This window comes from Phalacrocorax aristotelis, chromosome 4 (genome assembly GCF_949628215.1).
Source record: "Phalacrocorax aristotelis chromosome 4, bGulAri2.1, whole genome shotgun sequence".
Taxonomy (NCBI): Eukaryota; Metazoa; Chordata; class Aves; order Suliformes; family Phalacrocoracidae; genus Phalacrocorax; species Phalacrocorax aristotelis.
The window spans coordinates 84,705,449-84,723,947 of NC_134279.1; the positions used below are offsets into that span (position 1 = coordinate 84,705,449).

The following is an 18,499-nucleotide window of genomic DNA, read 5'->3' on the forward strand; positions in this document are numbered from 1 at the left end:
TTAACGGTGTTTTGAGCATAAATCCAAAACGTATCCCTTCCTAGCTGCTGTGGAGAAAATGAGCACTATCCCAGCCAACACCAGCTCCGTGCGGCTGCGGCAACGGCGGCCGAGGTGGCCTTGGGGCAGGGGGAGCGTTGGGGACCCTGATCCACGAGTCGCTCCTGGGACTTGTTACGTGCGCGCCTGCACAAACACCTGCCCTCTCCTTTGCCCTCAGGGCTGCGCTTGCGCTCCCTTTGCGTGGGGCAAGGGGCTGTGATGGAGCCCAGGGGAGGAGGTGGTGCACTGTGGGGGTGAGGGGAGGGGGCCCCCCGTTGCTGCTGCGCCTCAGCTGTGGGCGGGGTCTGGATGGAGGGGCCCCAGGTGCGGGCGGTGGGGCTGACGGTGCCGGCTCCTCCCTGGAAAAGGGGTGGTGCCCGGCTCCGGGGGGCCAGTGTGAGCCGAGGGCGGAGCGGAGCTGTGGCCGAGCGTCAGCGGGCTGCGACTGTAGCGAGGGAGGAGGTGAGCGGGGGCTGGGTGGTGGAGCGCTGCGTCCCGCGTCAAGCCCCGAGGAGGGCTGCGGCGGGGCAGCGCCGGGCGGAGCCGGAGCGGGCGGTGGGGAGAGCGAGGCTGTGCTGAGGGCTCGGTGGGGCGTCCGGGCGCATCGGCGGGAGGGACGGTGCCCCGCAGGGTCCGAGAGCGGGGAGGGCGGGCTGGCGGCGTGCCGGGAGCTGTGGTGGTGTGGCGCGCGGCTGCCGGGCGGCCGTGTTGTGCCGCAGAGCATGGCGGGAGGTGTGGTGGTGTGGCGCGCGGCTGCGGGGCGGCCGTGTTGTGCCGCAGAGCATGCCGGGAGGTGTAGTCCTGGCGCAGTGGCTGCCGGCGCTGTCACGTGGTTCGCCGGGGCGTGGCGGGAGGCGCGGTGCTCCGGTGCTCGGGTGCCGGGCGGCCGTGCCGCGTACGGTAGGCGCGGTGTATTTTTGGGGTTGGATTCGTGTTGATTTCTGGGGGCTTCCGGGTGCGGCCGCTCCCCGAGAAGCGGTGAGTTCCCCGGGAGTGACAGAAGGGAAGAGGGAAAGGAGGAGGACCTTTTCCCCCTGCCCAGGGCGCAGATGATGGCCGCCTCCCCGGCTCGCCGGAGCTCCCGCTCAGCCTCCCCTGGCCCCCCCTTGCCCCGTGCGCCTGCCCCCAGCCCCGGCACCTCCCCTGAAGCGTGCTGCGTAGCCCTTGGCCGCCCCCAGGCCCTGTCGTGAAGGCAGCGAGCCGGCCCTCAAGCGCACTGGATTCCCCCCTCGGCGCAGGGGCCCGTAGCAGTAGCGCGGGGAAGGGGCGGTGTGTCCAGAAGCCCCTGCGCAAGGAGGGGCTTTGGTCAGGGTCGGTCGACGGTAATGACGGTCGCTGTTCCTTCTTTCCCTCTCCCAGAGACCGTGCTGAGGACGTGGTTGTCTGTCCTTCCCCCGGGGACGCCGTTGACTGCGGCCGTCTCAGGCTTGCGTGGCTTCTCTCTGCCCGGCTTTGCCATCCTCGCAGCGCCGGGGGCGAAAAGGGACACACAGAGCCCTTCCCGGCTGTGGACAGGAGCTGCCTCGGCTGAAGCTGGAGACGCCAACGAAAGGTAAAGCAGAAGAAACTGAAGGCGCTCTGGCTGCCAGCTGCCTTCCTGCTGCAGGCAAGAGAGAGCCTGTCCCTGCAGGTGAGGGAGGAAGGATCCCCCTTCATAGCCCGCAGCGGGACAGGCCACCAACGTGCACCGCAGGGTCTGTACGCGTAACCCGGAGTTGGGTACGGGCGTGTAGTGCACGAGCGAGCTAGGCTACGTGCCTAGGAAGCCTCATCTCGTAAGAGCGGTAAGACACCCACGTATCCTCTTTAGGTGGAGGTCGGCCTACAGTCTGGAGCTGCAGAAGAGGCAGGGAGGAGAGGAGGGGAAAGAAGCATCCGAACGGCTAAATTGTGCCAGCAGCGCTGAGAGCGAGAGTCGCGGTGAGTCCTGGGCCACTGGGGCCCCGTTGCCTCTCTTGTGCATCCTGGGCCCTCCCTGTCTCTCCCCTGGCCCCCTCTCTTTCCTTACCTGCTGCAAAATTTTTTTTTTTTTTTTTTTTCCACCCCCCCCCGCACCTTCTTTCTCCATCTCGCTCTGAGTGGCTCCCTGCCTCCCCGTCTTTTCAGTCCTCCCTCTCTCTGTCCTGTAGCCTGTGGCTACTTTTTCTTTCTCCGCCTCTCTCTGCCTGGCTCTGGCTCTGGCTCCGTTTTTATTTTTTTATTCCTCCTGCTCTGTCCTGTAGCCTGTCGGTATTTTGTCTTTCTCTGGCCCTCTTGGCCTGACTCCCTGCGTTACCGAAAAACGCGGTAAAATCGGAAACAACTCCTCAACGCCAATTTAGTATTGAAGAGCAGGCGTTCTTTATTCACGGCGCCAGACGCACGGGGGATCGCTCCTCCTGGCGTGCGTACCTCACACACCTTTCCCCTACAATTTGTAGATCAAACTTTTACGCATTCATACATATTCATTATTGTCCTGTCTACTGATCGGTACAAACTTGCTCGTTCCGTATGTAAATTACTGCGCAGGCTCGGTGGTGGTCCGTGAGTCGGTGGTCGCAATCTCCCCCTGCCAGAATTGCCTTTTGCCTTCTTGGCTCTTAATCTTGGCTAGTTTTCTCAGTCCGCTCCACGAAACCGCGTTTTGTCATCCTTTTCTGACAGAAGCACGTTGTCTGTTGTTCTGCTGACATTAACGATCGCCTAGTGACTAAAATGCAGATCGACAGATACACTGATTCGTACGCTCCATGTTCCCGTAATGGAACACCGTCTCTGGTTGGTTGATTTCATCGCTTTGGTTACACCTGTTCCTGTTGTTCAGTTTCTTCTTTTTTGGCTTTGTTTGATTCTCTCTGTGATTCTGTTTTTCTCTGCCTCGCTTTCCGCAGCTCCCCGTCCCTCACTTGGAATGCCCGTTGTCCTTCACCAGCTCACTCTCCCTTGGTTGCCATCCCCGTTTCTGAATTCCTCCTGCTTTGCCACGTAGCCCGTGACTTTTTTCTTAATCTCTCTCTGTCTGCCTCAACGCTCCCGCCGCGCTTTTTAATTCGTCTGCTCTGCTCTGTACCCTGCTACTGTTCTTGCCTTTCTGAGTTCTTCTCTGTCCAGCTCCCTTTCCCTATTCATGAATTCCTGTTCTTCCTGCACCCGCCGCTGTTCCCTGGGATCTCCGTCTCTCTCTGTCCAGCTCCCTGTCCCTAGGTTTTAATTCCTGCCTCTGCCCGCTGTAGCCCGTCTAGATTTTTCTCTCGGCCTCTCTCTCTGTCCGGCTCCCTCTCTCTGTGTTCTAATTCCACGTTCTCTGTCACGTAGACCCGTGCTATTTGTTTGTCCTCATCTCTCTCTGTCCAGCTCCTTGCTGCTATGTTTTATTTCTTCCCTCTCTGTCTGTCTTTGTAGCCCATTGCTGTTGTTGTGGTTTTTTGTTTTTTTTTTTTCCCCCCACTTGTTTCTTCATTTGTCTCTGCCTGCCTCCCGGTGCCTGATCTTTAATTCCTCCTTCCCTGTTGGGCCGCTGTTCCTTTTTTCCATTCTACGTTGTGTTCTCTTTGGTCTCCTGTTCTTATTCATCGGTTCCCTCCTCGCCGCCCTGTGGCTTGTCCCCATTTTAGTGTTGCCTCCCTCTCCCTCTCTCTGGCTTCTTGCCCCTGGTTTTAAAATTCCTCCCTCTCTTCTCTCTTCCCTGTCGGCCGTGTGATCTTCAGCCTTTCTCCACCTCTTTCTGCCCAGCTCTCTGTGTCTATTCATTAATTCTTCCCTCTCTGCCCTGTAGCCTGTAGCTTTTGTCCTTTCTCCATCTTGCTGTCTCTGGCTTCCCCGTGACCCTGTTTTAGAATTGTTTCTCTCTTCTTTCTGTACGCATTGCGATTCCTTTTGCTCCCCATCTCCCTTTGTTTTGGGTGTTGTTTTGTTGTTGTTTTTCTGGCTCCCTGTCCCTAATTCTTAATTCTCTGCCTTCTCATGCTCTGTACCACGTAGCCCCGTGGTTTGTTTTGTGGTGTTCCCTCCCCGGCCCCTTCCCTCCGTCGTTGGCTGTCTCGGCTCCCTGTCCCCGTGGCTTCATTCTTCCCTTTCTGCCCTGTTCTTGTCGCTTATCTTGTCTTTCTCCATCGCGCTCGGTCCAGCTTCCTGCCCTTATTCTTCTTTCCTCCCTCGCTGTCGTGCTGCCTGCCCCAGGTTCTTTGTGCGTCTCCAGCCTGCTCCTCTTCCTTCTTTGTTGGTCTGTGTCCTGCTCTTCCCTCTTTCTGCTGCCTCTCTTCCCCTCTCTCTGCTGCTTTTATCTCCAGCTCCGTCGGGCTCCCTGTCCTTCTCTGGCCGTCCTGTTCCCTGCCTCGTGCCTTCTCACTACACGCACACGCGCCCCCCCGCCCCCGTCCAGCCGGATGCCGCTCTTCTCTTCTCTCTTCCTACTGTCCTGTGCCCTGCTCCTCACCTTTGGTGGCCTCCCCCCCTGCCCAGCAGCCCGTCGCTCCAGGAGCCAGGCGACGGACGGTCCGTTCCCTGCCAAACCAGGGCAAGCGCGTGCCGTGGCTTAGCCCCAGCTGGCAACTCTGCACCAGGGAGCTGCTTGCTCGCTCCACCCTCAGTGGGCTGGGGGAGAGAGCTGGAAGGGTAAGAGTGAGAAAAATCGTGGGTTGAGATCAAGACTGTTTAACAGGTAAAGCAAAAGCTGTGCGTGGAAGCAAAGCAAGGAATTAATTCACTCCTCCTTTTCGGCGGGCAGGTGTTGAGCCACCTCTGGGAAAGCAGGGCTCTGTCATGTGTAACGGTTACTTAGGGAGAGAAATGCCGTAGCCCCCCCCCGCCCCCCAAGGACTCCCCCTTCTTCCCCCAGTTGCGTGTGCTGAGCATGATGTCAAATGGTATGGAATATCCCTTTGGTCAGTTAGCTGGGAAAGCTTTCCCAGCTGTGTCCTCTCCCAGCCTACTTGCTGGTGGGGCACTGAGAGAACCAGAAGAGGCCCTGACTGTGGAAGCAGTGCTCAGCAAGAACCAAAACATCTCTACATTATTAACGGTGTTTTGAGCATAAATCCAAAACGTATCCCTTCCTAGCTGCTGTGGAGAAAATGAGCACTATCCCAGCCAACACCAGCTCCGTGCGGCTGCGGCAACGGCGGCCGAGGTGGCCTTGGGGCAGGGGGAGCGTTGGGGACCCTGATCCACGAATGGCTCCTGGGACTTGTTACGTGCGCGCCTGCACAAACACCTGCCCTCTCCTTTGCCCTCAGGGCTGCGTTTGCGCTCCCTTTGCGTGGAGCAAGGGGCTGTGATGGAGCCCAGGGGAGGAGGTGGTGCACTGTGGGGGTGAGGGGAGGGGGCCCCCCGTTGCTGCTGCGCCTCAGCTGTGGGCGGGGTCTGGATGGAGGGGCCCCAGGTGCGGGCGGTGGGGCTGACGGTGCCGGCTCCTCCCTGGAAAAGGGGTGGTGCCCGGCTCCGGGGGGCCAGTGTGAGCCGAGGGCGGAGCGGAGCTGTGGCCGAGCGTCAGCGGGCTGCGACTGTAGCGAGGGAGGAGGTGAGCGGGGGCTGGGTGGTGGAGCGCTGCGTCCCGGGTCAAGCCCCGAGGAGGGCTGCGGCGGGGCAGCGCCGGGCGGAGCCGGAGCGGGCGGTGGGGGAGAGCGAGGCTGTGCTGAGGGCTCGGTGGGGCGTCCGGGCGCATCGGCGGGAGGGACGGTGCCCCGCAGGGTCCGAGAGCGGGGAGGGCGGGCTGGCGGCGTGCCGGGAGCTGTGGTGGTGTGGCGCGCGGCTGCCGGGCGGCCGTGTTGTGCCGCAGAGCATGGCGGGAGGTGTGGTGGTGTGGCGCGCGGCTGCGGGGCGGCCGTGTTGTGCCGCAGAGCATGCCGGGAGGTGTAGTCCTGGCGCAGTGGCTGCCGGCGCTGTCACGTGGTTCGCCGGGGCGTGGCGGGAGGCGCGGTGCTCCGGTGCTCGGGTGCCGGGCGGCCGTGCCGCGTACGGTAGGCGCGGTGTATTTTTTGGGGTTGGATTCGTGTTGATTTCTGGGGGCTTCCGGGTGCGGCCGCTCCCCGAGAAGCGGTGAGTTCCCCGGGAGCTGACAGAAGGGAAGAGGGAAAGGAGGAGGACCTTTTCCCCCTGCCCAGGGCGCAGATGATGGCCGCCTCCCCGGCTCGCCGGAGCTCCCGCTCAGCCTCCCCTGGCCCCCCCTTGCCCCGTGCGCCTGCCCCCAGCCCCGGCACCTCCCCTGAAGCGTGCTGCGTAGCCCTTGGCCGCCCCCAGGCCCTGTCGTGAAGGCAGCGAGCCGGCCCTCAAGCGCACTGGATTCCCCCTCGGCGCAGGGGCCCGTAGCAGTAGCGCGGGGAAGGGGCGGTGTGTCCAGAAGCCCCTGCGCAAGGAGGGGCTTTGGTCAGGGTCGGTCGACGGTAATGACGGTCGCTGTTCCTTCTTTCCCTCTCCCAGAGACCGTGCTGAGGACGTGGTTGTCTGTCCTTCCCCCGGGGACGCCGTCGACTGCGGCCGTCTCAGGCTTGCGTGGCTTCTCTCTGCCCGGCTTTGCCATCCTCGCAGCGCCGGGGCGAAAAGGGACACACAGAGCCCTTCCCGGCTGTGGACAGGAGCTGCCTCGGCTGAAGCTGGAGACGCCGACGAAAGGTAAAGCAGAAGAAACTGAAGGCGCTCTGGCTGCCAGCTGCCTTCCTGCTGCAGGCAAGAGAGAGCCTGTCCCTGCAGGTGAGGGAGGAAGGATCCCCCTTCATAGCCCGCAGCGGGACAGGCCACCAACGTGCACCGCAGGGTCTGTACGCGTAACCCGGAGTTGGGTACGGGCGTGTAGTGCACGAGCGAGCTAGGCTACGTGCCGAGGAAGCCTCATCTCGTAAGAGCGGTAAGACACCCACGTATCCTCTTTAGGTGGAGGTCGGCCTAGAGTCTGGAGCTGCAGAAGAGGCAGGGAGGAGAGGAGGGGAAAGAAGCATCCGAACGGCTAAATTGTGCCAGCAGCGCTGAGAGCGAGAGTCGCGGTGAGTCCTGGGCCACTGGGGCCCCGTTGCCTCTCTTGTGCATCCTGGGCCCTCCCTGTCTCTCCCCTGGCCCCCTCTCTTTCCTTACCTGCTGCAAAATTTTTTTTTTTTTTTTTTTTCCGCCCCCCCCCGCACCTTCTTTCTCCATCTCGCTCTGAGTGGCTCCCTGCCTCCCCGTCTTTTCAGTCCTCCCTCTCTCTGTCCTGTAGCCTGTGGCTACTTTTTCTTTCTCCGCCTCTCTCTGCCTGGCTCTGGCTCCGTTTTTATTTTTTTATTCCTCCTGCTCTGTCCTGTAGCCTGTCGGTATTTTGTCTTTCTCTGGCCCTCTTGGTCTGACTCCCTGCGTTACCGAAAAACGCGGTAAAATCGGAAACAACTCCTCAACGCCAATTTAGTATTAAAGAGCAGGCGTTGTTTATTCACGGCGCCAGACGCACGGGGGATCGCTCCTCCTGGCGTGCGTACCTCACACACCTTTCCCGTACAATTTGTAGATCAAAATTTTAGGTATTCATACATAGTCATTATTGTCCTGTCTACCGATCGGTACAAACTTGCTTGTTCCGTATGTAAATTACTGCGCAGGCTCGGTGGTGGTCCGTGAGTCGGTGGTCGCGATCTCCCCCTGCCAGAATTGCCTTTTGCCTTCTTGGCTCTTAATCTTGGCTAGTTTTCTCAGTCCGCTCCACGAAACCGCGTTTTGTCATCCTTTTCTGACAGAAGCACGTTGTCTGTTGTTCTGCTGACATTAACGATCGCCTAGTGACTAAAATGCAGATCGACAGATACACTGATTCGTACGCTCCATGTTCCCGTAATGGAACACCGTCTCTGGTTGGTTGATTTCATCGCTTTGGTTACACCTGTTGCTGTTGTTCAGCGTCTTCTTTTTTGGCTTTGTGTGATTCTCTCTGTGATTCTGTTTTTCTCTGCCTCGCTTTTCCCAGCTCCCCGTCCCTCACTTTGAATGCCCGTTATCCTTCACCAGCTCACTCTCCCTTGGTTGCCATCCCCGTTTCTGAATTCCTCCTGCTTTGCCACGTAGCCCGTGACTTTTTTCTTAATCTCTCTCTGTCTGCCTCAACGCTCCCGCCGCGCTTTTTAATTCGTCTGCTCTGTACCCTGCTACTGTTCTTGCCTTTCTGAGTTCTTCTCTGTCCAGCTCCCTTTCCCTATTCGTGAACTCCTGTTCTTCCTGCAGCCACCGCTGTTCCCTGGGATCTCCGTCTCTCTCTGTCCAGCTCCCTGTCCCTAGGTTTTAATTCCTGCCTCTGCCCGCTGTAGCCCGTCTAGATTTTTCTGTCGGCCTCTCTCTCTGTCCGGCTCCCTCTCTCTGTGTTCTAATTCCACGTTCTCTGTCACGTAGACCCGTGCTATTTGTTTGTCCTCATCTCTCTCTGTCCAGCTCCTTGCTGCGATGTTTTATTTCTTCCCTCTCTGTCTGACTTTGTAGCCCATTGCTGTTGTTGTGTTTTTTGTTTGTTTTTTTCCACTTGTTTCTTCATTTGTCTCTGCCTGCCTCCCAGTGCCTGATCTTGAATTCCTCCTTCCCTGTTAGGCCGCTGTTCCTTTTTTCCATTCTACGTTGTGTTCTCTTTGGTCTCCTGTTCTTATTCATCGGTTCCCTCCTCGCCGCCCTGTGGCTTGTCCCCATTTTAGTGTTGCCTCCCTCTCTCTCCCTCTCTCTGGCTTCTTGCCCCTGGTTTTAAAATTCCTCCCTCTCTTCTCTCTTCCCTGTCGGCCGTGTGATCTTCAGCCTTTCTCCATCTCTTTCTGCCCAGCTCTCTGTGTCTATTCATTAATTCTTCCCTCTCTGCCCTGTAGCCTGTAGCTTTTGTCCTTTCTCCATCTTGCTGTCTCTGGCTTCCCCACGACCCTATTTTAGAATTGTTTCTCTCTTCTTTCTGTACGCATTGCTCCCCATCTCCCTTTGTTTTGGGTGTTTTTTTTGTTGTTGTTTTTCTGGCTCCCTGTCCCTAATTCTTAATTCTCTGCCTTCTCGTGCTCTGTACCACGTCGCCCCATGGTTTGTTTTGTGGTGTTCCCTCCCCGGCCCCTTCCCTCCGTCGTTGGCCGTCTCGGCTCCCTGTGTCCGTGGCTTCATTCTTCCCTTTCTGCCCTGTTCTTGTCGCTTATCTTGTCTTTCTCCATCGCGCTCGGTCCAGCTTCCTGCCCCTATTCTTCTTTCCTCCCTCGCTGTTGTGCTGCCTGCCCCAGGTTCTTTGTGCGTCTCCAGCCTGCTCCTCTTCCTCCTTTGTTGGTCTGTGTCCTGCTCTTCCCTCTTCCTGCTGCCTCTCTTCCCCTCTCTCTGCTGCTTTTATCTCCAGCTCCGTCAGGCTCCCTGTCCTTCTCTGGCCGTCCTGTTCCCTGCCTCGTGCCTTCTCACTACACGCACACACGCCCCCCCGCCCCCGTCCAGCCGGATGCCGCTCTTCTCTTCTCTCCTCCTACTGTCCTGTGCCCTGCTCCTCACCTTTGGTGGCCTCCCCCTCTGCCCAGCAGCCCGTTGCTCCAGGAGCCGGGCGACGGACGGTCCGTTCCCTGCCAAACCAGGACAAGCGCGTGCCGTGGCTTAGCCCCAGCTGGCAACTCTGCACCAGGGAGCTGCTTGCTCGCTCCACCCTCAGTGGGCTGGGGGAGAGAGCTGGAAGGGTAAAAGCGAGAAAAATCATGGGCTGAGATCAAGACTGTTTAATAGGTAAAGCAAAAGCTGTGCGTGGAAGCAAAGCAAGGAATTAATTCACTCCTCCTTTTCGGCGGGCAGGTGTTGAGCCATCTCTGGGAAAGCAGGGCTCTGTCATGTGTAACGGTTACTTAGGGAGAGAAATGCCGTAGCCCCCGCCCCCCAAGGACTCCCCCTTCTTCCCCCAGCTGTGTGTGCTGAGCATGATGTCAAATGGTATGGAATATCCCTTTGGTCAGTTAGCTGGGAAAGCTTTCCCAGCTGTGTCCTCTCCCAGCCTACTTGCTGGTGGGGCACTGAGAGAACCGGAAGAGGCCCTGACTGTGGAAGCAGTGCTCAGCAAGAACCAAAACATCTCTACATTATTAACGGTGTTTTGAGCATAAATCCAAAACGTATCCCTTCCTAGCTGCTGTGGAGAAAATGAGCACTATCCCAGCCAACACCAGCTCCGTGCGGCTGCGGCAACGGCGGCCGAGGTGGCCTTGGGGCAGGGGGAGCGTTGGGGACCCTGATCCACGAATGGCTCCTGGGACTTGTTACGTGCGCGCCTGCACAAACACCTGCCCTCTCCTTTGCCCTCAGGGCTGCGCTTGCGCTCCCTTTGCGTGGGGCAAGGGGCTGTGATGGAGCCCAGGGGAGGAGGTGGTGCACTGTGGGGGTGAGGGGAGGGGGCCCCCAGTTGCTGCTGAGCCTCAGCTGTGGGCGGGGTCTGGATGGAGGAGCCCCAGGTGCGGGCAGTGGGGCTGACGGTGCCGGCTCCTCCCTGGAAAAGGGGTGGTGCCCTGCTCCGGGGGGCCAGTGTGAGCCGAGGGCGGGGCGGAGCGGAGCGGAGCTGTGGCCGAGCGTCAGCGGGCTGCGACTGTAGCGAGGGAGGAGGTGAGCGGGGGCTGGGTGGTGGAGCGCTGCGTCCCGCGTCAAGCCCCGAGGAGGGCTGCGGCGGGGCAGCGCCGGGCGGAGCCGGAGCGGGCGGTGGGGAGAGCGAGGCTGTGCTGAGGGCTCGGTGGGGCGTCCGGGCGCATCGGCGGGAGGGACGGTGCCCCGCAGGGTCCGAGAGCGGGGAGGGCGGGCTGGCGGCGTGCCGGGAGCTGTGGTGGTGTGGCGCGCGGCTGCCGGGCGGCCGTGTTGTGCCGCAGAGCATGCCGGGAGGTGTAGTCCTTGTGGGGCGCGGCTGCGGGGCGGCCGTGTTGTGCCGCAGAGCATGCCGGGAGGTGTAGTCCTGGCGCAGTGGCTGCCGGCGCTGTCACGTGGTTCGCCGGGGCGTGGCGGGAGGCGCGGTCTTCCGGCGCTCGGGTGCCGGGCGGCCGTGCCGCGTACGGTCGGCGCGGTGTATTTTTGGGGTTGGATTCGTGTTGATTTCTGGGGGCTTCCAGGTGCGGCCGCTCCCCGAGAAGCGGTGAGTTCCCCGGGAGCTGACAGAAGGGAAGAGGGAAAGGAGGAGGACCTTTTCCCCCTGCCCAGGGCGCAGATGATGGCCGCCTCCCCGGCTCGCCGGAGCTCCCGCTCAGCCTCCCCTGGCCCCCCCTTGCCCCGTGCGCCTGCCCCCAGCCCCGGCACCTCCCCTGAAGCGTGCTGCGTAGCCCTTGGCCGCCCCCAGGCCCTGTCGTGAAGGCAGCGAGCCGGCCCTCAAGCGCACTGGATTCCCCCTCGGCGCAGGGGCCCGTAGCAGTAGCGCGGGGAAGGGGCGGTGTGTCCAGAAGCCCCTGCGCAAGGAGGGGCTTTGGTCAGGGTCGGTCGACGGTAATGACGGTCGCTGTTCCTTCTTTCCCTCTCCCAGAGACCGTGCTGAGGACGTGGTTGTCTGTCCTTCCCCCGGGGACGCCGTTGACTGCGGCCGTCTCAGGCTTGCGTGGCTTCTCTCTGCCCGGCTTTGCCATCCTCGCAGCGCCGGGGCAAAAAGGGACACACAGAGCCCTTCCCGGCTGTGGACAGGAGCTGCCTCGGCTGAAGCTGGAGACGCCAACGAAAGGTAAAGCAGAAGAAACTGAAGGCGCTCTGGCTGCCAGCTGCCTTCCTGCTGCAGGCAAGAGAGAGCCTGTCCCTGCAGGTGAGGGAGGAAGGATCCCCCTTCATAGCCCGCAGCGGGACAGGCCACCAACGTGCACCGCAGGGTCTGTACGCGTAACCCGGAGTTGGGTACGGGCGTGTAGTGCACGAGCGAGCTAGGCTACGTGCCTAGGAAGCCTCATCTCGTAAGAGCGGTAAGACACCCACGTATCCTCTTTAGGTGGAGGTCGGCCTACAGTCTGGAGCTGCAGAAGAGGCAGGGAGGAGAGGAGGGGAAAGAAAGCATCCGAACGGCTAAATTGTGCCAGCAGCGCTGAGAGCGAGAGTCGCGGTGAGTCCTGGGCCACTGGGGCCCCGTTGCCTCTCTTGTGCATCCTGGGCCCTCCCTGTCTCTCCCCTGGCCCCCTCTCTTTCCTTACCTGCTGCAAAATTTTTTTTTTTTTTTTTTTTTCCGCCCCCCCCCGCACCTTCTTTCTCCATCTCGCTCTGAGTGGCTCCCTGCCTCCCCGTCTTTTCAGTCCTCCCTCTCTCTGTCCTGTAGCCTGTGGCTACTTTTTCTTTCTCCGCCTCTCTCTGCCTGGCTCTGGCTCTGGCTCCGTTTTTATTTTTTTATTCCTCCTGCTCTGTCCTGTAGCCTGTCGGTATTTTGTCTTTCTCTGGCCCTCTTGGCCTGACTCCCTGCGTTACCGAAAAACGCGGTAAAATCGGAAACAACTCCTCAACGCCAATTTAGTATTGAAGAGCAGGCGTTGTTTATTCACGGCGCCAGACGCACGGGGAATCGCTCCTCCTGGCGTGCGTACCTGACACACCTTTCCCCTACAATTTGTAGATCAAACTTTTACGCATTCATACATATTCATTATTGTCCTGTCTACTGATCGGTACAAACTTGCTCGTTCCGTATGTAAATTACTGCGCAGGCTCGGTGGTGGTCCGTGAGTCGGTGGTCGCGATCTCCCCCTGCCAGAATTGCCTTTTGCCTTCTTGGCTCTTAATCTTGGCTAGTTTTCTCAGTCCGCTCCACGAAACCGCGTTTTGTCATCCTTTTCTGACAGAAGCACGTTGTCTGTTGTTCTGCTGACATTAACGATCGCCTAGTGACTAAAATGCAGATCGACAGATACACTGATTCGTACGCTCCATGTTCCCGTAATGGAACACCGTCTCTGGTTGGTTGATTTCATCGCTTTGGTTACACCTGTTCCTGTTGTTCAGTTTCTTCTTTTTTGGCTTTGTTTGATTCTCTCTGTGATTCTGTTTTTCTCTGCCTCGCTTTTCGCAGCTCCCCGTCCCTCACTTTGAATGCCCGTTATCCTTCACCAGCTCACTCTCCCTTGGTTGCCATCCCCGTTTCTGAATTCCTCCTGCTTTGCCACGTAGCCCGTGACTTTTTTCTTAATCTCTCTCTGTCTGCCTCAACGCTCCCGCCGCGCTTTTTAATTCGTCTGCTCTGCTCTGTACCCTGCTACTGTTCTTGCCTTTCTGAGTTCTTCTCTGTCCAGCTCCCTTTCCCTATTCATGAATTCCTGTTCTTCCTGCACCCGCCGCTGTTCCCTGGGATCTCCGTCTCTCTCTGTCCAGCTCCCTGTCCCTAGGTTTTAATTCCTGCCTCTGCCCGCTGTAGCCCGTCTAGATTTTTCTCTCGGCCTCTCTCTCTGTCCGGCTCCCTCTCTCTGTGTTCTAATTCCACGTTCTCTGTCACGTAGACCCGTGCTATTTGTTTGTCCTCATCTCTCTCTGTCCAGCTCCTTGCTGCTATGTTTTATTTCTTCCCTCTCTGTCTGTCTTTGTAGCCCATTGCTGTTGTTGTGGTTTTTTGTTTTTTTTTTTTCCCCCCACTTGTTTCTTCATTTGTCTCTGCCTGCCTCCCGGTGCCTGATCTTTAATTCCTCCTTCCCTGTTGGGCCGCTGTTCCTTTTTTCCATTCTACGTTGTGTTCTCTTTGGTCTCCTGTTCTTATTCATCGGTTCCCTCCTCGCCGCCCTGTGGCTTGTCCCCATTTTAGTGTTGCCTCCCTCTCCCTCTCTCTGGCTTCTTGCCCCTGTTTTTAAAATTCCTCCCTCTCTTCTCTCTTCCCTGTCGGCCGTGTGATCTTCAGCCTTTCTCCACCTCTTTCTGCCCAGCTCTCTGTGTCTATTCATTAATTCTTCCCTCTCTGCCCTGTAGCCTGTAGCTTTTGTCCTTTCTCCATCTTGCTGTCTCTGGCTTCCCCGTGACCCTGTTTTAGAATTGTTTCTCTCTTCTTTCTGTACGCATTGCGATTCCTTTTGCTCCCCATCTCCCTTTGTTTTGGGTGTTGTTTTGTTGTTGTTTTTCTGGCTCCCTGTCCCTAATTCTTAATTCTCTGCCTTCTCATGCTCTGTACCACGTAGCCCCGTGGTTTGTTTTGTGGTGTTCCCTCCCCGGCCCCTTCCCTCCGTCGTTGGCTGTCTCGGCTCCCTGTCCCCGTGGCTTCATTCTTCCCTTTCTGCCCTGTTCTTGTCGCTTATCTTGTCTTTCTCCATCGCGCTCGGTCCAGCTTCCTGCCCCTATTCTTCTTTCCTCCCTCGCTGTCGTGCTGCCTGCCCCAGGTTCTTTGTGCGTCTCCAGCCTGCTCCTCTTCCTTCTTTGTTGGTCTGTGTCCTGCTCTTCCCTCTTTCTGCTGCCTCTCTTCCCCTCTCTCTGCTGCTTTTATCTCCAGCTCCGTCGGGCTCCCTGTCCTTCTCTGGCCGTCCTGTTCCCTGCCTCGTGCCTTCTCACTACACGCACACGCGCCCCCCCGCCCCCGTCCAGCCGGATGCCGCTCTTCTCTTCTCTCTTCCTACTGTCCTGTGCCCTGCTCCTCACCTTTGGTGGCCTCCCCCCCTGCCCAGCAGCCCGTCGCTCCAGGAGCCAGGCGACGGACGGTCCGTTCCCTGCCAAACCAGGGCAAGCGTGTGCCGTGGCTTAGCCCCAGCTGGCAACTCTGCACCAGGGAGCTGCTTGCTCGCTCCACCCTCAGTGGGCTGGGGGAGAGAGCTGGAAGGGTAAGAGTGAGAAAAATCGTGGGTTGAGATCAAGACTGTTTAATAGGTAAAGCAAAAGCTGTGCGTGGAAGCAAAGCAAGGAATTAATTCACTCCTCCTTTTCGGCGGGCAGGTGTTGAGCCACCTCTGGGAAAGCAGGGCTCTGTCATGTGTAACGGTTACTTAGGGAGAGAAATGCCGTAGCCCCCCCCGCCCCCCAAGGACTCCCCCTTCTTCCCCCAGTTGCGTGTGCTGAGCATGATGTCAAATGGTATGGAATATCCCTTTGGTCAGTTAGCTGGGAAAGCTTTCCCAGCTGTGTCCTCTCCCAGCCTACTTGCTGGTGGGGCACTGAGAGAACCAGAAGAGGCCCTGACTGTGGAAGCAGTGCTCAGCAAGAACCAAAACATCTCTACATTATTAACGGTGTTTTGAGCATAAATCCAAAACGTATCCCTTCCTAGCTGCTGTGGAGAAAATGAGCACTATCCCAGCCAACACCAGCTCCGTGCGGCTGCGGCAACGGCGGCCGAGGTGGCCTTGGGGCAGGGGGAGCGTTGGGGACCCTGATCCACGAATGGCTCCTGGGACTTGTTACGTGCGCGCCTGCACAAACACCTGCCCTCTCCTTTGCCCTCAGGGCTGCGTTTGCGCTCCCTTTGCGTGGAGCAAGGGGCTGTGATGGAGCCCAGGGGAGGAGGTGGTGCACTGTGGGGGTGAGGGGAGGGGGCCCCCCGTTGCTGCTGCGCCTCAGCTGTGGGCGGGGTCTGGATGGAGGGGCCCCAGGTGCGGGCGGTGGGGCTGACGGTGCCGGCTCCTCCCTGGAAAAGGGGTGGTGCCCGGCTCCGGGGGGCCAGTGTGAGCCGAGGGCGGAGCGGAGCTGTGGCCGAGCGTCAGCGGGCTGCGACTGTAGCGAGGGAGGAGGTGAGCGGGGGCTGGGTGGTGGAGCGCTGCGTCCCGGGTCAAGCCCCGAGGAGGGCTGCGGCGGGGCAGCGCCGGGTCGGAGCCGGAGCGGGCGGTGGGGAGAGCGAGGCTGTGCTGAGGGCTCGGTGGGGCTTCCGGGTGCATCGGCGGGAGGGACGGTGGCCCGCAGGGTCCGAGAGCGGGGAGGGCGGGCTGGCGGCGTGCCGGGAGCTGTGGTGTTGCGCCTGCCGGCTGGCCGTGCGGCCGTGTTGTGCCGCAGAGCATGGCGGGAGCTGTAGTCCTCGTGGGGCGCGGCTGCCGGGGCGGCCGTGTTGTGCCGCAGAGCATGCCGGGAGGTGTAGTCCTTGCGGGGCGCGGCTGCGGGGCGGCCGTGTTGTGCCGCAGAGCATGCCGGGAGGTGTAGTCCTGGCGCAGTGGCTGCCGGCCCTGTCACGTGGCTCGCCGGGGCGTGGCGGGAGGCGCGGTCTTCCGGCGCTCGGGTGCCGGGCGGCCGTGCCGCGTACGGTCGGCGCGGTGTATTTTTGGGGTTGGATTCGTGTTGATTTCTGGGGGCTTCCGGGTGCGGCCGCTCCCCGAGAAGCGGTGAGTTCCCCGGGAGCTGACAGAAGGGAAGAGGGAAAGGAGGAGGACCTTTTCCCCCTGCCCAGGGCGCAGATGATGGCCGCCTCCCCGGCTCGCCGGAGCTCCCGCTCAGCCTCCCCTGGCCCCCCCTTGCCCCGTGCGCCTGCCCCCAGCCCCGGCACCTCCCCTGAAGCGTGCTGCGTAGCCCTTGGCCGCCCCCAGGCCCTGTCGTGAAGGCAGCGAGCCGGCCCTCAAGCGCACTGGATTCCCCCTCGGCGCAGGGGCCCGTAGCAGTAGCGCGGGGAAGGGGCGGTGTGTCCAGAAGCCCCTGCGCAAGGAGGGGCTTTGGTCAGGGTCGGTCGACGGTAATGACGGTCGCTGTTCCTTCTTTCCCTCTCCCAGAGACCGTGCTGAGGACGTGGTTGTCTGTCCTTCCCCCGGGGACGCCGTCGACTGCGGCCGTCTCAGGCTTGCGTGGCTTCTCTCTGCCCGGCTTTGCCATCCTCGCAGCGCCGGGGCGAAAAGGGACACACAGAGCCCTTCCCGGCTGTGGACAGGAGCTGCCTCGGCTGAAGCTGGAGACGCCGACGAAAGGTAAAGCAGAAGAAACTGAAGGCGCTCTGGCTGCCAGCTGCCTTCCTGCTGCAGGCAAGAGAGAGCCTGTCCCTGCAGGTGAGGGAGGAAGGATCCCCCTTCATAGCCCGCAGCGGGACCAGGCCACCAACGTGCACCGCAGGGTCTGTACGCGTAACCCGGAGTTGGGTACGGGCGTGTAGTGCACGAGCGAGCTAGGCTACGTGCCGAGGAAGCCTCATCTCGTCAGAGCGGTAAGACACCCACGTATCCTCTTTAGGTGGAGGTCGGCCTAGAGTCTGGAGCTGCAGAAGAGGCAGGGAGGAGAGGAGGGGAAAGAAGCATCCGAACGGCTAAATTGTGCCAGCAGCGCTGAGAGCGAGAGTCGCGGTGAGTCCTGGGCCACTGGGGCCCCGTTGCCTCTCTTGTGCATCCTGGGCCCTCCCTGTCTCTCCCCTGGCCCCCTCTCTTTCCTTACCTGCTGCAAAATTTTTTTTTTTTTTTTTTTTTCCGCCCCCCCCCGCACCTTCTTTCTCCATCTCGCTCTGAGTGGCTCCCTGCCTCCCCGTCTTTTCAGTCCTCCCTCTCTCTGTCCTGTAGCCTGTGGCTACTTTTTCTTTCTCCGCCTCTCTCTGCCTGGCTCTGGCTCTGGCTCCGTTTTTATTTTTTTATTCCTCCTGCTCTGTCCTGTAGCCTGTCGGTATTTTGTCTTTCTCTGGCCCTCTTGGCCTGACTCCCTGCGTTACCGAAAAACGCGGTAAAATCGGAAACAACTCCTCAACGCCAATTTAGTATTGAAGAGCAGGCGTTGTTTATTCACGGCGCCAGACGCACGGGGAATCGCTCCTCCTGGCGTGCGTACCTGACACACCTTTCCCCTACAATTTGTAGATCAAACTTTTACGCATTCATACATATTCATTATTGTCCTGTCTACTGATCGGTACAAACTTGCTCGTTCCGTATGTAAATTACTGCGCAGGCTCGGTGGTGGTCCGTGAGTCGGTGGTCGCGATCTCCCCCTGCCAGAATTGCCTTTTGCCTTCTTGGCTCTTAATCTTGGCTAGTTTTCTCAGTCCGCTCCACGAAACCGCGTTTTGTCATCCTTTTCTGACAGAAGCACGTTGTCTGTTGTTCTGCTGACATTAACGATCGCCTAGTGACTAAAATGCAGATCGACAGATACACTGATTCGTACGCTCCATGTTCCCGTAATGGAACACCGTCTCTGGTTGGTTGATTTCATCGCTTTGGTTACACCTGTTCCTGTTGTTCAGTTTCTTCTTTTTTGGCTTTGTTTGATTCTCTCTGTGATTCTGTTTTTCTCTGCCTCGCTTTTCGCAGCTCCCCGTCCCTCACTTTGAATGCCCGTTATCCTTCACCAGCTCACTCTCCCTTGGTTGCCATCCCCGTTTCTGAATTCCTCCTGCTTTGCCACGTAGCCCGTGACTTTTTTCTTAATCTCTCTCTGTCTGCCTCAACGCTCCCGCCGCGCTTTTTAATTCGTCTGCTCTGCTCTGTACCCTGCTACTGTTCTTGCCTTTCTGAGTTCTTCTCTGTCCAGCTCCCTTTCCCTATTCATGAATTCCTGTTCTTCCTGCACCCGCCGCTGTTCCCTGGGATCTCCGTCTCTCTCTGTCCAGCTCCCTGTCCCTAGGTTTTAATTCCTGCCTCTGCCCGCTGTAGCCCGTCTAGATTTTTCTCTCGGCCTCTCTCTCTGTCCGGCTCCCTCTCTCTGTGTTCTAATTCCACGTTCTCTGTCA

General features: G+C 59.3%; 1 long non-coding RNA gene across 3 annotated transcripts in view; it reads left to right on the top strand.

Moving 5' to 3' along the window:
- The window catches only part of LOC142056866 (uncharacterized), a 72,983-nt gene that overhangs the window by 38,112 nt on the left and 16,372 nt on the right, over positions 1–18,499 (top strand). For all 3 annotated transcript variants that reach the window (XR_012660447.1, XR_012660448.1, XR_012660449.1), the window contains 4 exons: positions 1,402–1,594; positions 6,892–7,001; positions 11,462–11,653; positions 17,017–17,126. This is a non-coding gene — a long non-coding RNA (uncharacterized LOC142056866). The remainder of the gene's footprint in view (positions 1–1,401; positions 1,595–6,891; positions 7,002–11,461; positions 11,654–17,016; positions 17,127–18,499) is intronic.